Source organism: Erinaceus europaeus, chromosome 1 (assembly GCF_950295315.1).
Source record: "Erinaceus europaeus chromosome 1, mEriEur2.1, whole genome shotgun sequence".
NCBI lineage: Eukaryota > Metazoa > Chordata > Mammalia > Eulipotyphla > Erinaceidae > Erinaceus > Erinaceus europaeus.
Window position 1 is genome coordinate 76943283 of NC_080162.1, and position 19927 is coordinate 76963209.

The 19927-nt window shown below is 44.4% G+C and overlaps 1 protein-coding gene across 5 annotated transcripts in view; it reads left to right on the forward strand.

Moving 5' to 3' along the window:
- The first annotated feature begins 472 nt into the window (after positions 1-472).
- Positions 473-19927, forward strand: part of RALY (RALY heterogeneous nuclear ribonucleoprotein) — a 94124-nt gene continuing 74669 nt past the window's right edge. For 2 of the 5 annotated variants that reach the window (XM_007522672.3, XM_060188630.1), the window contains exon 1: positions 479-936. The gene's annotated coding sequence lies outside the window, so the exon portion shown is untranslated. Of the gene's footprint in view, positions 937-1296; positions 1705-19927 lie in introns of those variants that run through there. The other 3 variants (XM_060188626.1, XM_060188631.1, XM_060188628.1) reach the window with 3 other exon arrangements.

The window sequence follows — 19927 nt, forward strand, 5'->3', positions numbered from 1 at the left end:
TACCCGCGAGCTCGCCCTGGGTCCCGCCTCCTTCCGGCTCCTCCCGGGAGTGACCACCTTAGCGCCCCCTCCTCGACGCTCCGCTTCCGGCCCGCCTCCCGCTCCGCCGCGACCTCACCCCCTCCGCCCCCTCAGGCCCGCGGTCCCTGCAGCCTCGCCCCGACTTTCCTCCAACCTCGGCTCCTCCTCCCGGCAGGCCTCGCCCACGGGCCCTCCTCTCGCGAGGTGCCCAGGCTCGCGCCCCCCGGCGTCCCCCGCCCCGCCCGCTTTCCCTAACGGTCTCGCGCGCCTCTCTTCGTCGTCGTCATCGCCCTCCGGCCCCGTCCCGCCTTCTCCTCCCGGGGGTTTACTGGTGAAGGCGACCCGCTCCTCCCGCCCCGCCCCTCACCCTCCCGGCCAGGCCCCGCCCCCACCCCGCCCCCGCCCCCGCCCCGCCTTCCTCCTGTCCCCGCCGAAGCGCGGACGTTTCTACCGCGGGGCTGACGGGGTGGGGAGAGCGCGCGCGCTCGGGGAGTCGGACGGTGTCGGGACGGTCTGCGGGCTCCTCGAGCTCCCCGGCGCCGAGTCCTTCGCGGGAGACCGGGGCTGAGGGTCGGGAGGACCCGGCGCCAGGGCCGGAGCGGCGGGTAGGGCTGAGCTGAGGGGAGCCGCTCGGGACGCCCCCACCCCCGGGCGCCTCAGTGGTGCGGGCCGAGGGAGGGACTCGCGGCTGCGGGGCTCGCGCCGCTGTCAGTGCGGCGGGGCGCGCGAGCGGCGCGGGACGCTGAGCCGGCGGAGCCGAGGGGGCGACTCCGGCGCGTGTGCTCGGCTTCGGCTCCTCACGACGCGGCGGCGGGGGCGGCCTTCCCGCTCCCCCCTCCTCCTCTCTTCCGTCTCGAGCGCAGCGGCGCCGCCTCCGTCCCCGCGGCGCGGCTCCCTCCAGACCTTCCTGCGCCGGTGAGTGGGGGGCCGCGGGCGTCGCCCTGGGGGTGCGGGGGGCGGCCCCGGCCCCTCTCGGGTCACCCGTCTCTCCGGCGCGGGCCGCTGCCTATTTTTAGAAACTCTTTTCGGGCCCTCGGGTGACTCCCGGAGCCTGGGTAACTCCCGCCGCCTCCCCCCGCCCCGGGCTCGGACCCGGCTCTCACCGCCCCCCACACCCCGCAGTGTCGCCGCCGCCCCCGGCCGCCCCGGCGCCTCCCGCCGCCTCCCGCCGCCGCACCCCTGCGGGCCGGGCCTGGCGCAGGAGTTGGCGGGGTGGGCCCGCACCGCTCGGAAGTTGGAGTCTTTGTGCTCGCGCCCCGCCCCGCCCGGCGAGGGGAGGGAAGGGAGGGAGCGGAGGCCGCGGGCGGCGGGCCTGGGCTGGGCCCCAGCACCCCGGGCCGAGGCGAGCGGCCGCCCCCTCCCCTCCTCTCCCCTCCCCTCGCCTCGCCCCCCACCCCGCTTCCTCCGCCCCCGCTCCTGGGCCGGGTCTGCGGGCTCTCGCTCCCGGAGGCGCGAAAACCGGGTCTTGCTTCCCGCCACGGCCCGAGCGGGACCCCGGCCGCGCACCCCCGCCTCAGCCCGGACCTCGGACCCTGGGCCGGGACGTGCGCTCCGCCCTGCCCGCAGCCCCCCCTTCCCCACACGCTCCTAGAAAATGGGCGAAAGAAAGAAAGTCGCCTCCCGAAGGTGTTTCGTGGGCCCGGGGAGGGAAGCTAATGTGAGAGAAGCGCTTAATACCAACAGGTAACATTTAATGAGAAAGGACCCGGGAACTTTTTTTTTTTTTTTTTTAAGCCTTGTTTGTTGTAATGCTTACAACAGCTTTCGGGGTTTATCCCCGCTGATAGAAACAGAGATCAAGGTGCAGCCTGGGCCGACGTTTTTTCTTCCACGTCAGTTACTTATTTTTAATTCTTTTTTTCATCTTTATCTATTGGATAGGGACAGCCATAAATTGAGAGGAAGGGGAAGACATGAAGGGGGAGAGACACCTGCAGCCCTGCTTCACCACTTGTGAAGCTTTCCTCCTGCAGGTGGGGGCCAAGGGCTTGAACCCGCGCTCTGTGCGCTCTACCAGGTGCGCCACCTCCCGGCCTGGTCTCCTGGAGCCGCTGCCTGTTACTCGGCTTACCCTGTTAGCTTGTGTAATCTACTAGCCAAGTGAGGATTTGACATGCTCTTGGGTCACACCATTTGTTAGAGACATTAACTTGGCTCTCTGTGGACTCCTGGGCCAGTGTCACCCGATCTTTGGTTGAAATCCCATTCTGGGGCTGGGTCCGAGAGGAAAGTGAAGATGAATTTTTCTCTGGTATTGTCTTTAGAAGTTGATGGATGCAGGGGACTCCAGATCTCTAGCACCACTCAAGTTCTCTGGGGACTTAGCTCTACGAAGTCATAATAGAGAGGACCATTCTTTATTTTGATAATGCTCCTTCTTTCCCTCAAACCTTGCTTTTTTTCTGTGATGTTTAAGTTTAGAGATCCTACTTGGGGGAAGAGGTGCAGGAATTTGCTCAAGTCAACTGCTTCAACTGCCTGTTTTCAATGAATAAGGCTTTATCTTGCCTGTTTTTCAGATAAGGTCCTGAAGGGTAAAAGCAGAAATTAACTTTGGCAAATGTTCTAGTTTTCCAGTTTGTTTGATCCCAGGTGTAGGGATTGTCTAAAAATTAGGTGGGGTTCTTCGGGTTCAGGCCTTGAGGAGTCTTCTGATGTTTCCTCTAGTTCTTTTGAATCTGGAGTTCTGCTGTTCTGCTTTTAGCAAGAGTTTGGATATAGGACTGCAAAGGAGTCTTATATGATCTGATTCAGCTTTATCTGTTCACCCCCTTCTCTGTGAACTGAATCTTGGGAAATTGTCTAAATTCAGACCCTGCTTCAGAGATAGAATCATAACTAGAATCCCCAGTCTTCTGCATCCCATTCCTACAGCATTTATATATATATTTTTACCACTTCTTCCCTCCTCAAAAAAGGGCGCAAAACCATTTATTCAGGTCTTAAGACTTAGAGTCTTGACTAAACTGAAGTCACTAGGAAGTTGTGTTGTATCAGCCACTTTTCCATGTCTCAGAGTTTGTGGATAAGCATACCAGTTCTCATAAGTTGTCATTTTTATTGTATAGTACTTTATGGATTACAGTACTTTTTTTTTTTGCCTCCAGGGTTATTCCCAGGGCTCGGTGATTCCACTGCTCCTGGAGACCATTTTTCCCCTTTTGTTTTATCATTGTTGTGGTTATTATTGTTGTTGTTGGGTAGGACAGAGAGAAATCAAGAGAGGAGGGGAAGACAGATGGGGAGAGAAAGATAGACACCTGCAGACCTGCTTCACTGCCTGCGAACCGACTCCCCTGCAGGTGGAGAGCCAGGTGCTCGAACCAGGATCCTTACACCCGGTCCTTGTACTTTGTGCCACAAGCGCTTAACCTGCTGAGCTATCGCCCGACTCCCTACAGTACTGTTAAGTAACCATTATTTGATTTTGTTTCTCATCCAATTCTTTGAGGAGATGCTTGAGTTTAGTTTGTATCTCCCTTTTCACAGCTGTAATTGAAACTCAGGGTTATGGCCCTAGCCTTAGATCACCAGAGTAACTTAACTGGTGAAGGGAGAGACTTCTCATGGGCAGAGAACTTGATGTGGTATTGTGAACTGAATCACTCATTGTGGGTGTCTGACCCTGTTTCCTTATCTGTAAACTACCACAGGGTTGTTTTAGGCACTGTAAGAAATGACCATGAATAACAACAACAATAACTACAACAATAAAACAAGGGCAACAAAAGGGAAAATAAATAAATATACAAAAAGAACCTAAGGAAAAAAAAAGACCATGAAAGTGCTTTGTAGTAATATAATTTTAATACAAAGGTAATTGTATAGGAATAATAGCCAACATTAGGTACCTATCATTGTATCAGTGGACTAAGGGATTTTTGTGAAGTATCTCAGTTCTGAGAGCAATGTGTAAATTAAGTTACTCCTGTTTAGAAGATGAAAAAATAGGCTTATAGAGGTTAAATAGCTTGTCATTGTTGTGCAATGATAATTTAAAAGCTATATGTTTTTTAGGGGAGGGGTGTTAGGGGGTGGGAGGCAGCTTACCTAGTAGAAGACACACTTTACCTAATGTGAGGACCTAGGGTTGAGCCTCCAACCACCACATGAAAGTACCTGTACAGAGGAAATTTCACCAGCCTTGAAACAATGTTGCAACGTTCCTTTCTGTCTCACTCTAAAAACAAACAAAAAGTCAGTTACCTGTACAGTGTTAGAAATGAGGCTCATTCTCTTTGTTTCTTCTTTCTCATGAATAAATAATTCTTTTAAAAAAATCGAAGTGAAGGATTTGTGCAGGTGTGGAACCCCAGAGGTAACCCTGGTGGCAAAACAACCCCCCTCCCAAACTGACTGCGTATCTATTATCTTGTCTATCTTAACTAGAATACTGCACAGCTTTGGCATATGATGGTGGTGGTTGAACCTGGGAGCCTCAGACAAAATTTTTTTAGAAAAATATTTTAACGAGAGAGGTAAGTATACAGGCATACTCAGCTCTGGTTTATGGTGATGCTGGGGATTGAACCTGGGACCTCAGAGCCTCAGTCTTACTGTCTCCCCAGCCCAGCATGAACATTTATTGCATGACCATTGTGTTTTCTCCTTGACCCAAAGCTACATTTCGTTCTATTAATTTTTTTTTAAATTATTTGTTGGATAGAGACAGCCAGAAATAGGGAAGGGGAAGTAGGGAGGGAAAGAAATAGACACCTGTAGCACTGCTTCATCACTAGCAAAGCTTTCCCCCTGCAAGTGGGGACTAAGGGCTTGAATCCAGGTCCTTGCACATTGTAACGTGTACTCAACCAAGTGTGCTACCACCCAGCCTATTTTACTTTTTTCGATACTGTGAAAGAAACAAGACCAGATTTTTTTTTTTTTTTTAATGTGGTGGCGGCTGGACTCAAACCTGGGTGGCGTACATGGCAAAGCAGTACTTTCCAATTGAACTGTTTCATGGTCCCCAAAGTTTACTTTTTTTTTTAACCCTGAATCAAAGCTAACAGTTTGTTAAAATTGTTGGTTTCAGGGAGTCAGACACAATGGGTTAAACGCACGTGGCACAAAGCGCAGGGACTGGTGGAAGGATCCCAGGCTCCCCACCTGCAGGGGAGTCACTTCACAGGCAGTGAAGCGGGTCTGCAGGTGTCTATCTGTCTCTCCCCCTCTGTCTTCCCTTCCTCTCTCCAAGTTCTTGCTGTCCTATACAACAATGACGACATCAATAACTACAACAACAATAGAAAACAGCAAGGGTTTGAACCCAGGTCCTTGTACATTGTAATGTGCGCTTAACCAGATGCACCACCACCTGGCCCCTGAACGTCTGTTAAACATACATACTATATCCCCTCACCCGCTCAAAAAAAAAAGTCTGAATTTGACTACTCGAGATACTTGAAGTAAGTGAAATTATGTATAAAGGGGCAGAGAAGAGAAAACACATATTTTTACCAGGACACCCGCTCAGCTTTCTGGTTATGGTACTGCTGGGGTTTGAACCTGGAATCCTTAGTGCCTCAGCCATGAAAACCTTTTTGCATAAGTATTAATGCTATCTTTCCAGCCCAGAATTTGTTCTTTTGACAGTGCAAAACTGTCCCTAGGGGCCAGGTGGTGTGAGCATCTGGTTAAGTGCTCACATTACTGTGTGCAAGGATCTAGGTTCAAGCCCCTGGACCCCACCTGCAGGGGGAAAACTTTACAAGTGGTGAAGCAGGACTGCAGGTGTCTCTCTCCCTATCTCCCCCTCCTCTCTCAATGTCTATCCAATAATAAATGTTTATTAAAAAAACAAAGTCTTTAGTAGTGCCTCCCTTAACCTGAGTGCTCTGCATATGCAAAATTATTATTAGTTCTTTGTAGCAGGGTGTGGGGTGTGCATGTGCGCAGCTCAAGTAGGAACTCAGACCTAGTGTACCTCTGGCTACACTGCTTCCTGCTTCCTCCTACCCCCAGTTTATCATTGAAACTTTTTTTTTTTTTTTTTTACTAGAGCACTGCTCAGCTCTGGCTTCTCTAATCTTGAAAGAGAATCCAGATAACTCCTTCCCTTTGTTTATGCTGGCATTTCAACTTATTCAGAGTTTGGTCATATGGGGTTGTAGTGATCAAGAATAGCTGCTGTTAGAGCAGCTGGAATCAGAAACTACTTAGTAAATGAAATGTTCTCTCTCAGCGCCCTCCTCTTTCCATATAGGCATGCAAGAGGGACTTTGTGGTTTTTGCAAGAGGGTGTTTATGGATTTTTACTGCTTGCAAGAGGTTAAGGAGAAGTTTAGTTTTGTATTGAGCTTTTTAAAAGATGATTTTGGGGTTGACAGTTTCCATGTCAGATGAAGGGTGAGATATAGTTGTTGTTTTTATTTTTGCTAGTTTTGTTTTGGCTTATTTAATTTTTTATTATAATCTTTATTTATTGGATAGGACAGTCAGAAATCAAGAGGGAAGGGAGTGATAGGGAGAGAGACAGAGACACCTGCAACCCTGCTTCACCATTCGTAAAGCTTTCCCCCTGCAGGTGGGAACAGGGGCTCAAACCCGGGTTCTTGTGCATTGTAATACATGCGCTCAACCAGGTGCGCCACCACTGGCGCCATTTATTTTGGTTTTTTTTTTACCAGAGCACTGATTGCTGTGGTATATTGTGGCACCTGGAACTTTGAAGGCTCAGGCATGAGATTCTCTTTGCATAATAACCATTATGTGACTCTTCTGGAAGAGTGGGATTATTTTCTCTTAGTTCTAGTCTTTTCAAAGAGAGAACCCTTTTAAGTTGAGTCCACTGCCTCCTGCTTTCTGCTTTCTACACTGGGGTAGGGGATGGAAAGTTGTAGTTGGACAGATTACTTAAGGCTCAGGCAAATGTTTGACGTATCCCACTGGCTATTTTTTTTTATTGTTGTTTGTTTTTTATGTGCAAGTCTGGTCATATGCCACACTCTGCAATTTCACTGGGGGAAAATAATATTCAGTGGGCTTTTGATGTTTGCCAGTTCACATTAATTGCAGCTACTAAAATATTCTCTGTGGTCCCATTCTTTTGTCAGTGAAACAGCAGTTGGACTACATCTGAATTTCTGTTTTTGTGGAAGTGGCTTAAGGATTTGTCTTTAGGAGAAATGACTTTGCTAGAACACTGGGAATACCTCAGAGGGTTAAATTTCTGGGTTCACTGATACCTTTCAGTATGCAAACAGATGGATATTGCTTTTTAGAGGGGACAGATTGCTGAAAAATTGCTTGTGAGATGAATTTATCAGATTGGCTGCTGAGATCTGTTATAAACTTGGAACTGTTGTCCCGTGGGATAAAGTTAGAGCCCAAGACTATAAATTATACTTAAATATGTCACAAACTTTATTGTATAAAGGGAAAATAATGATAATAATAAAAACCACTATAAGATTCCCAAACAGAACTAGTACTGGAAAAACACTAGACCAGAAATATGCATTTTCTTAGAGCTTTAGTTTTATGAACTAGATACCTCTGAGGTTATCTAGTCCTTGAAATGCCATTTGTAGAGACTGAAGTGTAGAATTGTAGAGACTGTTTATTTGTTAGAGTCATTGCTTCATTACAATTAAGTATTGACTTACAAAAGGTCAGGTTTGGAGGCTTATGTTACTGAGAGGGTTTTCTTCTATCACTTGTGAAGCTTTCCCCTTGCAGGTGGGGGTTGGGAGGTTGAACCTGGGTCCTTACACATTGTAACGTGTGTACTCAACCAAAAAAAAAAAAAAAAAAACCAAACATGTATGTCTTAGGTATAAAGCATTCTTTGCTACTTACATATACTACATCAAAATATTACCTATTGTTTTATTAAGACTTCTGGTAAAGACACTATCTACATATATCTGTTGATCTATTTAACTAGTTTCCTTTGTAATACTTTGTGCTAGTTAGAGCAAACTCTGCAGTACTATGTATTTTTTCTCAGCAATAGATTTTTTTCCCCATTTGTTGCCCTTGTTTTTTATTGTTGTTATTGATGTTGTCGTCGTTAGGCCAGCAAGAAATGGAGAGAGGAGGGGAAGACGGAGAGAAAGATAGACACCTGCAGACCTGCTTCGCCGCCTGTGAAGTGACTCCCCTGCAGGCGGGGAGCCCAGGGCTGGAACCGGGATCTTTACTGGTCCTTGCCCTTCGTGCCACATGCGCTTAACCCACTGCTGCGCTACCGCCTGACTCCCAGCAATAGATTTAAAATAATAATTTCCGTACTCATTATTTCTCTAAGTCTAGAATGTATGTGCTGCACTAGGAAGTCAAATGTTGTCATGCTTACACGAACCATTGTAAGGCTTTGGGGTTTTGTTCTTGCATGTGTCTGTAAACCATTAATGAGGAATGGCACTTAAATTTTTTAAAAAAAATTTTCCCTTTTGTTGCCCTTGTTTTTGTTGTTGTTGTAGTTATGATGCCGTTGTTGTTAGATAGGACAGAGAGAAATGGAGAGAGGAGGAGAAGACGGGGAGAGAGACACCAGCAGACCTGCTTCACCGCTTGTGAAGCGACTCCCCCGCAGGTGGGAAGCCAGGGGCTCAAACCGGGATCTTTACGCCAGTCCTTGCGCTTTGCTCCATGTGCGCTTAACCCGCTGAGCTACTGCTTGACTCCCAGAATGGCACTTGTGATGTATTAATGATAGTTCCTTGAATTAGTTGAGTACAGGAATAACTTTTCTTCACTTAAAAAATATTTATTGGGGCCGGGTGGTAGCACAGCAGATTAAGCACAAAGCTTGGCGCAAAGCTCAAGGACCGGTGTAAGGATCCCTGTTCGAGCCCCTGGCTCCCCACCTGCAGGGGGTGGGAGGGTTGCTTCACAAGCGGTGAAGCAGGTCTGCAGGTGACTGTCTTTCTCTTCCCCACCTCTCTACATTTCTCTGTCCTATCCAACAATGACAGCAACAACAACAATAATAATAACAGCGATAAACAAGGGCAACAAAATGGGGTAAATGGCCTCCAGAAGCAGTGGATTCGTAGTGCAGGCACTGAGCCCCAGCAATAACCCTGGAGGCAATAAAAAAAAAAATGTTTTAATGAGAGATACAGAGAGAAGGATACAAAGAGACCAGAGCATTGCCCAGCTCTGGCTTACAGTGGTGCTGGGGATTGAACCTAGGACTTCAGTGCCTCAGACATGAATAACCATTATGCTATCTCCTCAGCCATTTTCTTCAGACTTTAAAAATTCACTCTAAACTGATTGACATAGCAATCAAAATTAACCTTACTAAAATTAGGGTCTTAGAGCTATCTAGCTACTGTAACATAATTATACTTGAGGTATGTTTTATCCTTTCAGCCTTTCATCCCTAAATTCGACCATTTATTTTCAGAAAATTGCAGGACATACATGTCTTGCTGTAGAAAAGGACTGGGGAGATAACTCAGTAGTAGCTCTCCTGGATCATATGCCTGCTTTGTCATGTGCACAGCCTGTGTTGGCCTAGCTCCCACTGCAGTGGAGGAAAGAAGCTTGTGCTGTGGTTGTACCCTCCCCTTCCCCCTTCCCCACCCTTTGCAATCTGAAAAAATGGTGAAGCTGGCAGTGACAAAATGAATAAAGGAAAAACTAGCAAGACAGGATTCCTGGCCTCAAGTTACTTTCAGTCTTGAGAGGATGACAGATAAGTACAACAAATCTTAACATCTGCTGCTGCCCTGGCCTACATATTTGGGCTGTGGGTTGAGACTGCAAAAAGCAGAATTGATAGATATGTAAGTAGACAGGGAAACCTGTTTGATTATCTGATTTCTAGTTTTTAGATTTATTTATATGGGGCAATGATGGAGTAAGACTATAGACAGAACAGTTTGGGGATTGCTGCACAATCTCCCCAGCACCACATATGCCAGAGTGATGCTATCTATGGTCATTCTCTCTCTTCTATTTATGTATATGTATATATATGTATGTATGTATATATATATATAATTTATTAATGAGAAAGATAGAAGAGAAGGAACCAGATATCACTCTGGTACATGTGCTGCTGCTGGAGATTGAACTCTGGACCTCATGCTTGAGAGTCCAATGCTTTAACCACTTCACCTCCCAGACCACAAGAAATCCTTTTAAAAAAATAAAATAAAAAATAAAAATTCATACATACCAACCAGAGTTGCTGAACATAAAATTTTAAAAATATAGACTGTTAAACATTGAGAAGACATGGAACAACAGGAAATCTCTTATACACCATTGATGAGTATGATCTAGTATATTTTTAAAAACTGTCTGGCAATAATTACCAATATTTAAATTGATCATAGATAGCATCACTCTGGCATATGTGGTGCTGGGGATCAAGCTTAATGTCATCATATGCTTACAAGTTCAAAACTGCCATTGTGCTACTTCCTGGGCTGCTAGAAGAGAAGGAAGGAGGAAAGAAAGAAAAAGAAAAATTGGGTGGTGGCTCACCTGGTTGAGTGCACGTTATAATGTGCAAAGACCCAGATTTGAGCCCCTGGTACTCACCTGCAGGGGGAATGCTTAGAAAGTGGTGAAGCAGTGCTGCAGGTGTCTGTCTTTCTCCCATCTCTGTTATATTCTTCCCTCTTGATTTTGGCTGTCTCTCCAATAAATAAAGATAATGAAAAAATCTAAAAAAAAGATATTGTCACGAGAGATAGCATAATGGTTATGCAATATATTCCAGTGCCTGAGATCTCAAGGTCCCAGGTTCAATGCCCTATACCACCAGAGTCAGAGCTGAGTAGTACTGGTAAAAATAAAAAAACATATATATAAAATACATAATTAAAAAAGTTTTTTTGAGAGACAGACACCAAAGCACTACTCAGCTCTAGTGCTAGTGTTGGGGATTGAACAAGGGCCTTCAGACATGCAAGTCCTATAGTCTGTTGCACTTAACTGTCTCCTCAGTGTTATATGATTTTTTTTTTGTTTTATTAGTAATTTAATATTGACTTACCTGATGGTATGAATTAATTAAAAAATTTTTTATCAACACCAAGGTTATCACTGGGGCTTGATGCCTGCACTATGAATCATCTGCTCCTTTCAGCCATTTCCCCCCTTTTTTCTTCCTATTTTTAGATAGGACAGAGAAATTGAGAGGGAAGGCAAGGATAGAGAGGGAGAAAGAAAGACATCTGCATGCCTACTTCCCCTCTTGTGAAGCACCCTCCCCTCGTGAAGATGGGGAGCAGAGGCTTGAACCCAGGTCCTTGTGCTTATGTGCACTCAAATGGCTGCACCACCTCCTTCCCTCTGAATTTTAAGAATCAGTACATTCTCTTGGGGTAGCAGTACCATAAAGTGATCATATATAGGAAGCCCCACCCTAATTTCTCACTTGTTTGGTCATATTTATAAATAATGGAGCACCAGTATTAGTGTGTCTGGACTGTTATATCTCAGAAGCAACATTTAGGTAATCTTTGCTCAGTTGCTATACTTTTTGCTTGCTCCCCTCCCACATTTTTTCCCCTAGTGAGTATAGTCATAGGATATTTCGGCTGTGAAGATGTAGAAAGGACATTCTGTGAACTGCTTGAGTAGAACTATGGGTGAGTGACTCCCAAATCCCTGCTAAAGAACGCAGTGAGGGCTGGGGAGATGGCATAATGGTTATGAAAGCAACTTTCATGTCTGAGACTCTTGAGATCCCAAGTTCAGTCCCCAGCACCACCATAAGCCAGAGCTGAGCAGTGCTCTGGTAACAACAAAACACGATGGAGAGGCAGGATGTGATATCTAACAGCCTTCTGGAGCAAGTGGAAAAGGCCATACCATTCCTAAATCAGTTTGTATTTAAGCAGGATTAAAGCATGACAGTGACCTCTTTGCCTTAATAATATCATCTCGGAAGCATTTAATCCAGTAAATCACTGCATGTGGAAAGAAGTTTTATTTTCTCTTAAGGTGGAGGAGAGAGGGAAAAGCCAAAGCTTGAAGAGCTTCATCTCTCAGAGTTCGCCTATTACATTTGCTCAGGTTTCCCTGCCATTTCTTTGGCAGTTTTTATCCTGCCAGGTGAGCCCTAGCTGGATGTTTATTTTCTGTAGTTTTGCCGACTAACTTTGAAGGCTGGCATGAACAGTGATGTTTCAGAGCCTCTCTTCTTTGTTCTGTCAGCAAATATTAGAAAATGTACCTTAAATTACCTGGTTGGGGGAAATACGGTGGCCTTGTCTACTCCCAGAGAGTAACACTTTCATGTTAAACATTAATCAGCTCCTGATCCTGTGTTAGGTTGGGGATCTTTGTTAGGAGAAATTGGGTGTGTTAGAACTGCCACAGGGAACATTACTAGAGGGTAACCAGGAAATCTGACAAGTTTTAGACCTGTCTTTGCCTTTCATATTAATAATAGGTACCATGAATTGGATGCTCACTATGTGGAGATAACATGTCCTGTGTGCATGCTAATAGATTTGATATTTACTGAGAGTTACTTTGTATGTACATGTGAATATATTTTTAAAATAAAAATAGCTTAGAAGATATTTTACCTATAAAACATACTTAAATATTTCATTTATGTGTTCTATAGGAGGTACATATATACAATGTTATATCAAAATTGTATTTCTCAATTCACAAAAAATCTATACACTCTTGATCCTTACATATAGATGGGAATCTGAGAGATTTAGAGGTTTTTCTTTAATTAAATTTATTTTGAATAGAGACAAAGAAATTGATAGGGAAGGGGGAGATAGACCTGTAGCTTTTACTGTTTGTGAAGCTTCCCTCCCCCTTGTAGGTGGGAGACAGGCTTGAACCCCAGGCCTTGGGCATTAATGTATTTGTGTTACCAGGTTTGCCTTTCCCTGGTGTGTGCTTTTTACTAGAGCACTGCTCAGCTCTAATTTATGGTGGTACAGGAGATTATTGAATTTGGGACTTTAGAGCCTCAGGCATGAGAGTCTCTTTGCATAACCATAACCATTATGTTATCCACCCCACCCTGATTTATTAGAGTTTTTTTTTTTTAATTTTATTATCTTTATTTATGGAGACATCCAGAAATTGAGAGGAAGGGGGAGATACAGAGAGGGAGAGACAGATACTTGGCAGCACTGTTTCACCATCTGTGAAGCTTTCCCCCTACAGGTGAGAACTGGGGGCTTGAACCCGGATCCATGCGCATTGTAATTTGTGTGCTCAAGTCAGGTGTGCCACCACCTGGCCTCACCCTGATTTAGAGTTTCTAAAGGACATTAAGAAATTTGTCCATAGTCATACTGCTAATAATGGAGTTGGCAAAATTGAAAACTTAAAACTATTCTCCTCCTCCCTTTTTTCTTCTGGTGTATTGGGCATTAAACCTTGAACCTTAGGGGTCATCTTTGTTTTTATTTTTTTCCCATTTGTTGCCCTTGTTTATCATTGTGGTTATTATTGTTGTTATTGCTATCGTTGTTGTTGGATAGGACAGAAATGGAGAGAGGAGGAGAAGACAGGGGGAGAGAATGATAGACACCTGCAGACCTGCTTCACCGCCCGTGAAGCAAACCCCCTGCAGGTGGGGAGCCGAGGGCTTGAACCGGGATCCTTATGCTGGTCCTTGCACTTTGCACCATATGCGCTTAACATCTTTGTTTTTAATATGGATATTTTCAAACATACACAAAGAAGACAGTAGATTCATAAAGTACTATCATAGTCTTTGTGATAACCCTACAAAATGTAGATATTCTTATTTTGAAGATGAGAGTACAGAGTGAGAATGGGTGACTTGTCCAGTCCTCGTAGCAGCTTTGTTTTTTAACAGACTTAGTACTTGTCTTCAGAACCATTGTTCTTTCTTTTTCCCCACTCACCTGTTCTGTGTGAGCTTGGGCATCATTTTAAGTTCTCTGGGCCTTGGTTTCTTTTGATATGTACATTAGTCTTTTGAGTAAAACTATCTTGAGGAGCATGCAGGCAGCCAGGGACTGAGACATTACTACTGTTTCATTTACAGAACCTACTTTGATTATTGTAGGGGCTATAGGATCATTAATCTTCCACAGGAATCTCCTAACTAGTCTCTGTATCTTTTTCATGCAATGCTCTTCACTCTTACCAGGTAACATTTTCTAAAACAAAGAAAAAACTTTTTTTCCCCCTCTGCTTATAAATCTCCCTGAGTGACCTAGTAAAAAAGATAGTTTTTCCATCAATAAACCTTCCTTTCTTGAATTAAGTCACTGTTTCAAGGGCCATTCCCCTTGGCAAAGGTGCCATTGCTTTTATGGGAAAGAATCTGGTAATGATAGAATAATCATGGAGTGAAGCATAGAGAATGCCATCTTGCTTCAGGGGAGAGTATATGTTTAGCATTTTACTGTTTTCACTCCCAAGGACATGACTATAATGGGGCAATTGTGTTCTTTTGCAAAGAAAAGGAACTTTTTTTTTCCCTTTCTTTCTTGATAGTGAGATACTTGCAGCATTGTTCTACCACATGTGAAGTTTCCCCCTGCAGGTGGGAACTAGAGGACTTGAGCTAAGGTGATTTAGTGAATGGTGATGTGTGTGCTTACCAGGTGCTCTACCATCTGGCCTCTGCATGCACGCATGTGTATATATACATACATACACACACACACACACACACACACACACACACACACACACACACACACGTATATATCCATCCACCAGGGTCATGACTGGGGCTCAGTGCTGATACCAATTCCAGTGGTGGCCAGTTTTCTCAGTATTTTAGGATAGAGAAATTCAGAGGGAAGGGGGAGGTACAGAGAGAAAGAAAGACCCTTGAAGACCTGCTTCATGGCTTGTGAAGCATCCCCCTTATAGTTGGGGATCTGGGGCTTGAACCCAGGTCCTTGAGCATGATAATGTGAAACTTAACCATATGTACCACATGCACTACTGCTTGACCCCCCTGCATATTCTTTTTTTAAAAATTAAAAAAAAATTTATTTATTTATTCCCTTTTGTTGCCCTTGTTGATTTATTGTTCTAATTGTTATTGTCGTTGTTGGATAGGACAGAGAGAAATGGAGAGAGGAGGAGAAAACAGATAGGGGGAGAGAAAGACAGACACCTGCAGACCTACTTCACCCCTTGTGAAGCGACTTCCCTTACAGGGTGGGGAGCCGGGGGCTTGAACCGGGATCCTTCCGCAGGTCCTTGCGCTTAGCGCCATGTGCACTTAAGCCACTTCAATACCGCCTGACTCTCTGCATATTAGTTCTTTAAGCTAACATTAGACCAAGCATCTTTGTTCTAAAATCTATCAAAGCCCACTTCATTTCCAATTATCTTTTTGATACTGATGTTATGGCAGTCACCAGACTACCACTGTTGCCTTTGAACCAGTTAGATGCACTTACTTTCCCCATCTGCTTGGTATATATGGGTCAACACAATTCTAGATGGAACTCTTTAATATTGAAGAGATGTTTTAGTTTTCTGGGACTTAGTGAACTCTTCATTTTGCTAGGTCATTTTGGTTGTTGGCTAGTAAGTTTGCCTGACCTGTTGTACTTCACAAGGTCAATAAATGAGTAAAGATTCAGTGAACCTTGTCTTTTTTTTTTTTTTTTTTGCCTCCAGGGTTATATACTACAAATCCATTGCTCCTGGTAGCCATTTTTTTCCATTTTATCGGATAGGACAGAGAAATTGAGAGTGGAGGGGGAGACAGGGAGAGAGAGAGAGGCATCTGCAGACTTGCTTCACCACTTATGAAGTAACCCCCCTGCAGGTGGGGAACTGGGGGCTCAAACTGGGATCCTTGCTCGGGTCCTTGCTTTACATACTATATGTGCTTAACCTTGTGTGTCACTGCTTGGCCTTCAATCTTGTCCTTTTAAAATTAATAAGTTTGTTTGTTGTTTGTTTTGCTAGTAACACAAACTGGGGGTAAATAGTTCTGATGCCCCATGAAAGAAACTACAATATTTACTACAAATTAAAATGTATTTGTGAGTTTGTACCTGGCCTTTCCTTTATTAAATGCAAAGAGGTATGTATTGAAAGTCAGTGACTTTTTAAATAAATAGTTTTATATTTATTTTCCCTTTTGTTGCCTTTTAAAAAAATATTTATTTGTTAATGATAAAGATAGGAGGAAAGACAGAAAGAACAAGACATCACTCTGGTACATGTGCTGCCGGCGATTGAACTCAGGACCTCATGCTTGAGAGTCCAATGCTTTATCCACTGCGCCACCTCAAGAGCACTATGGTGGTTTCTGTGTCAACTGATAATGGTTTCTCAGATTAAAGGAGAAAGCTACTAAGTACTAGGAACTTAAAAAAGGGGGTGATGGTGGTGGTGGGGTGTGTATTGAACTAAATTCGTGTGATGTTAGTGGAATTTTTAGATGGAAAGGATTTTTCATCAATAACTGCCTATTTTAACTTTTTTTCTTTTTCTTTTGTTTATTTTTACCTCTACCGTATATGACTCCCCCTATCCCCAACAACAATATCCCACTGGAACATGAGTCCCATGAAGACAGAACTTCCCTCTCCCCCCCCATTTTGAGACCAACCAGAGCACTGTTCAACTATGGCATATGTGGTAAACTATCTCTCTAGCCCCACCGTCTTAACTAATATTTCCCTCAAGCCTGCTGTGGGATCTAAGTATTGGGTTGTCGGAAAAGTCATGACATGTTTTTCTTCTTTTTTAAAATTTTTAAATTTATTTTCTCTTTTGTTGCCCTTATTTTTTTATTGTTGTTGTAGTTATTATTGCTGTTGTTATTGATGTCATCGTTGTTAAATAGGACAGAGAGAGAAGGGGAAGATAGAGGGGGAGAGAAAGACTGACACCTGCAGACCTGCTTCACTGCCTGTGAAGTGACTACCCTGCAGGTGGGGAGCCGAGGGCTCGAACCGGGATGCTTACACTTGCCCTGGTACTTTGCGCCACCCTGCACTTAACCTGCTGCACTATCGCCCAACTCCCTGTTTTAATTTCTTTATTGGGAATTAATGGTTTACAGTCAACAGTAAAATATAACACAATAGTTTGTACATTTGTAACATTTTTTCCAATTTTTTTTTTTTTTGAATGAAGAAGCTATGTTGGACTTTCTGTCAAACTGCTTTAAGACTGCATATTGAATGAAAGTCTAACTTTCTGAGGTCAATGTACTCAGTTTTTTTGGAATCTGATTCATTTAAATATTATAGCTAAGGGCTGGTAAGACAGCACAATGATTATGCAAAGAGCCTTTCAAGTGAAACTAGATGGGGCCAGGCAGTGGCGGAAGTTTGAGTACACATATTATGTGTAAGGACTGTTATGAGCCTCTGCTCTGCCTGTAGAGGTGATGCTTTATGAGAAGTGAAGTATGTCTGCAAGTGTCTCCCTTTATCTGCCCTGCCCCTCTTAATTTCTCTCTGTCCTATCTAATAAAATAGAAAGTGAGGGGAGGGGGAATAAAAATGGCCACCAGGAGTAGTGGATTCATACTGCTGGCACTGAGTCTCAGCAGTAACCCTAGTGACAATTAAAAAGAGAGAAGCTAGAAATCTAGTAAAAAAAAAGAGAGACCTGAGTTTTAAATGTTGGTGGTTAACTCAAGCTTTAAAAATAATTTTGTGTAGGTCAGATTAAAACAGGTCCTTGGACTTGAACATCTGTGAACTATAAGATAAAACGGCAGGGGGGGGAGTCGGGCTGTAGCGCAGCGGGTTAAGCGCAGGTGGCGCAAAGCACAAGGACCAGCATAAGGATCCCGGTTCGAGCCCCGGCTCCCTACCTGCAGGGGAGTCACTTCACAGGCGGTGAAGCAGGTCTGCAGGTGTCTGTCTTTCTCTCCTCCTCTCTCTGTCTTCCCCTCCTCTCTCCATTTCTCTCTGTCCTATCCAACAACGATGACAACAACAATAATAACTACAACAATAAAACAACAAGGGCAACAAAAGGGAATAAATAAAATAAATTTAAAAAAAAACGGCAGGGGGTCGGGCATTAGCGCAGCGGTGCAAAGCTCAAGGACCCCGGAAGGATCCCAGTTCGAGCCCCTGGCTCCCCACCTGCAGGGGAGTCGCTTCAGCTTCACGGGTGGTGAAGCAGGTCTGTAGGTGTCTATCTTTCTCTCCTCTCTGTCTTCCCCTCCTCTCTCCATTTCTCTCTGTCCTATCAAAAACAAAACAAAACAAAACAAAACATCATCAATAGCAATGATGATAATAACCACAACAATGATAAAAACAACCAAGGGTAACTTCAAAAGGGAAAAAATGGCCTCTAGGAGCAGTGGCACCGAGCCCCAGCAATAATCCTGGAGGCAAAAATAAAAAAATAAAAATAAAAAATGGCAATCTTAAATTTATTTTTCTTTTTTTTTTTTTATATTTATTTTTATTTATTTATTCCCTTTTGTTGCCCTTGTTGTTTTATTGTTGTAGTTATTATTGTTGTCATTGTTGTTGGATAGGACAGAGAGAAATGGAGAGGGGAGGGGGAAGACAGAGAGAGGGAGAGAAAGATAGACACCTGCAGACCTGTTTCACCACTTGTGAAGCGACACCCCTGCAGGTGGGGAGCCAGGGCTTGAACCAGGATCCTTATGCGGGTCCTTGTGCTTAGCGCCACCTGCGCTTAACCTGCTGCGCTACAGCCCGACTCCCTTATTTTTCTTTTTTAAAAGACTTATTCATCTATTTTGTGTGAGAGAACAGACACTATTCAGACATGGGCAGTGATCTCAGCCCTTTGAGAGTATCATATTTTCCTCATTTTGAATATGAAACTAAGGTCCAAGAGAAGGAAGTGGCAGCCATAGGTCCTAGACAGACCCTGCTTCATGTGCACTCTACTGGGTGTGCCATGGACTGGCCCTGACAGACCCTGCTTTATACTCTGCCTCACAGTACATTAGGGCATTGGACAAGGGAATTCTGGATTTTTGGGGATTATTGGTAGAGCTGGGTGAATTCTAATTCTTAATACAGATCCATCCTGAGCAAAGGGAGAGTTGAGTAATAGTTATATGTTCAGCCTCATCTTGGTATCAAAGGTCTGGTCTGTTTCAGTTACTAGCATCAAGTTGACATGATTATACCTAGAAAGGTGTAGAGGGGCAGCTCAGCAAATGTGCCTCTGTGCCAAATTAGATCTGTTCCTCCTTGTGCCTTTTCTTCTTCCCTTCCAGTTCCTTCATACTTTGTGCTACCCTCTCTTCTACATCCCACCTACTGTGGGCTTGTCAGTCACCTCACTTTGCTATCTACTGTCAGCAGCACAGTGCTTGATACATACCCACTGTTTGCCTATGTTCCTGCCTTTGTAGAAAGCTCTACCTCCCAGTCAGTCAGTCTCCTTTACCTGGCAAAGTCTTCATCTTTTCTTTCTTTCTTTTTTTTTTTTTTTTTAATAAAAAGGAAACATTGACTAAACCATAGGATAAAAGGGATACAACTTCACACAATTCCCACCACCAGAACTCTGCATCCCATCCCCTCTCCTGATAACCATCCTATTCTTTAACCCTCTAGGAGTATAGACACAAGGTCATTGTGGGATGCAGAAGGTTGAAGGTCTGGCTTCTGTAATTGCTTCCCCGCTGAACATGGGCGTTGACAGTCAATCCATACTCCCAGCCTGTCTTTCTCTTTGCCTAGTGGGGTGGGGCTCTGGTGAAGGGGAGCTCCAGGACACATTGGTGGGATTGTCTGTCCAGGGAAGTCTGGTCAGCATCATGCTAGCATCTGGAACCTGGTGGTTGAAAAGAGAGTTAACATACAAATCCAAACATATTGTTGACCAGTCATGGACCTAAAGGCTGGAATAGTGCAGATGAAGAGTTGGGGGCCCTCCATTTTGTAGATAGCTAGTAGGCATATTTTCGTTATATTCCAAAGGGCCTGCAGCTATACTAGTGTTTTTTTGTTTTTGTTTGTTTGTTTTTTTGCCTGAGCTTGAAATCTGATATGCAGGT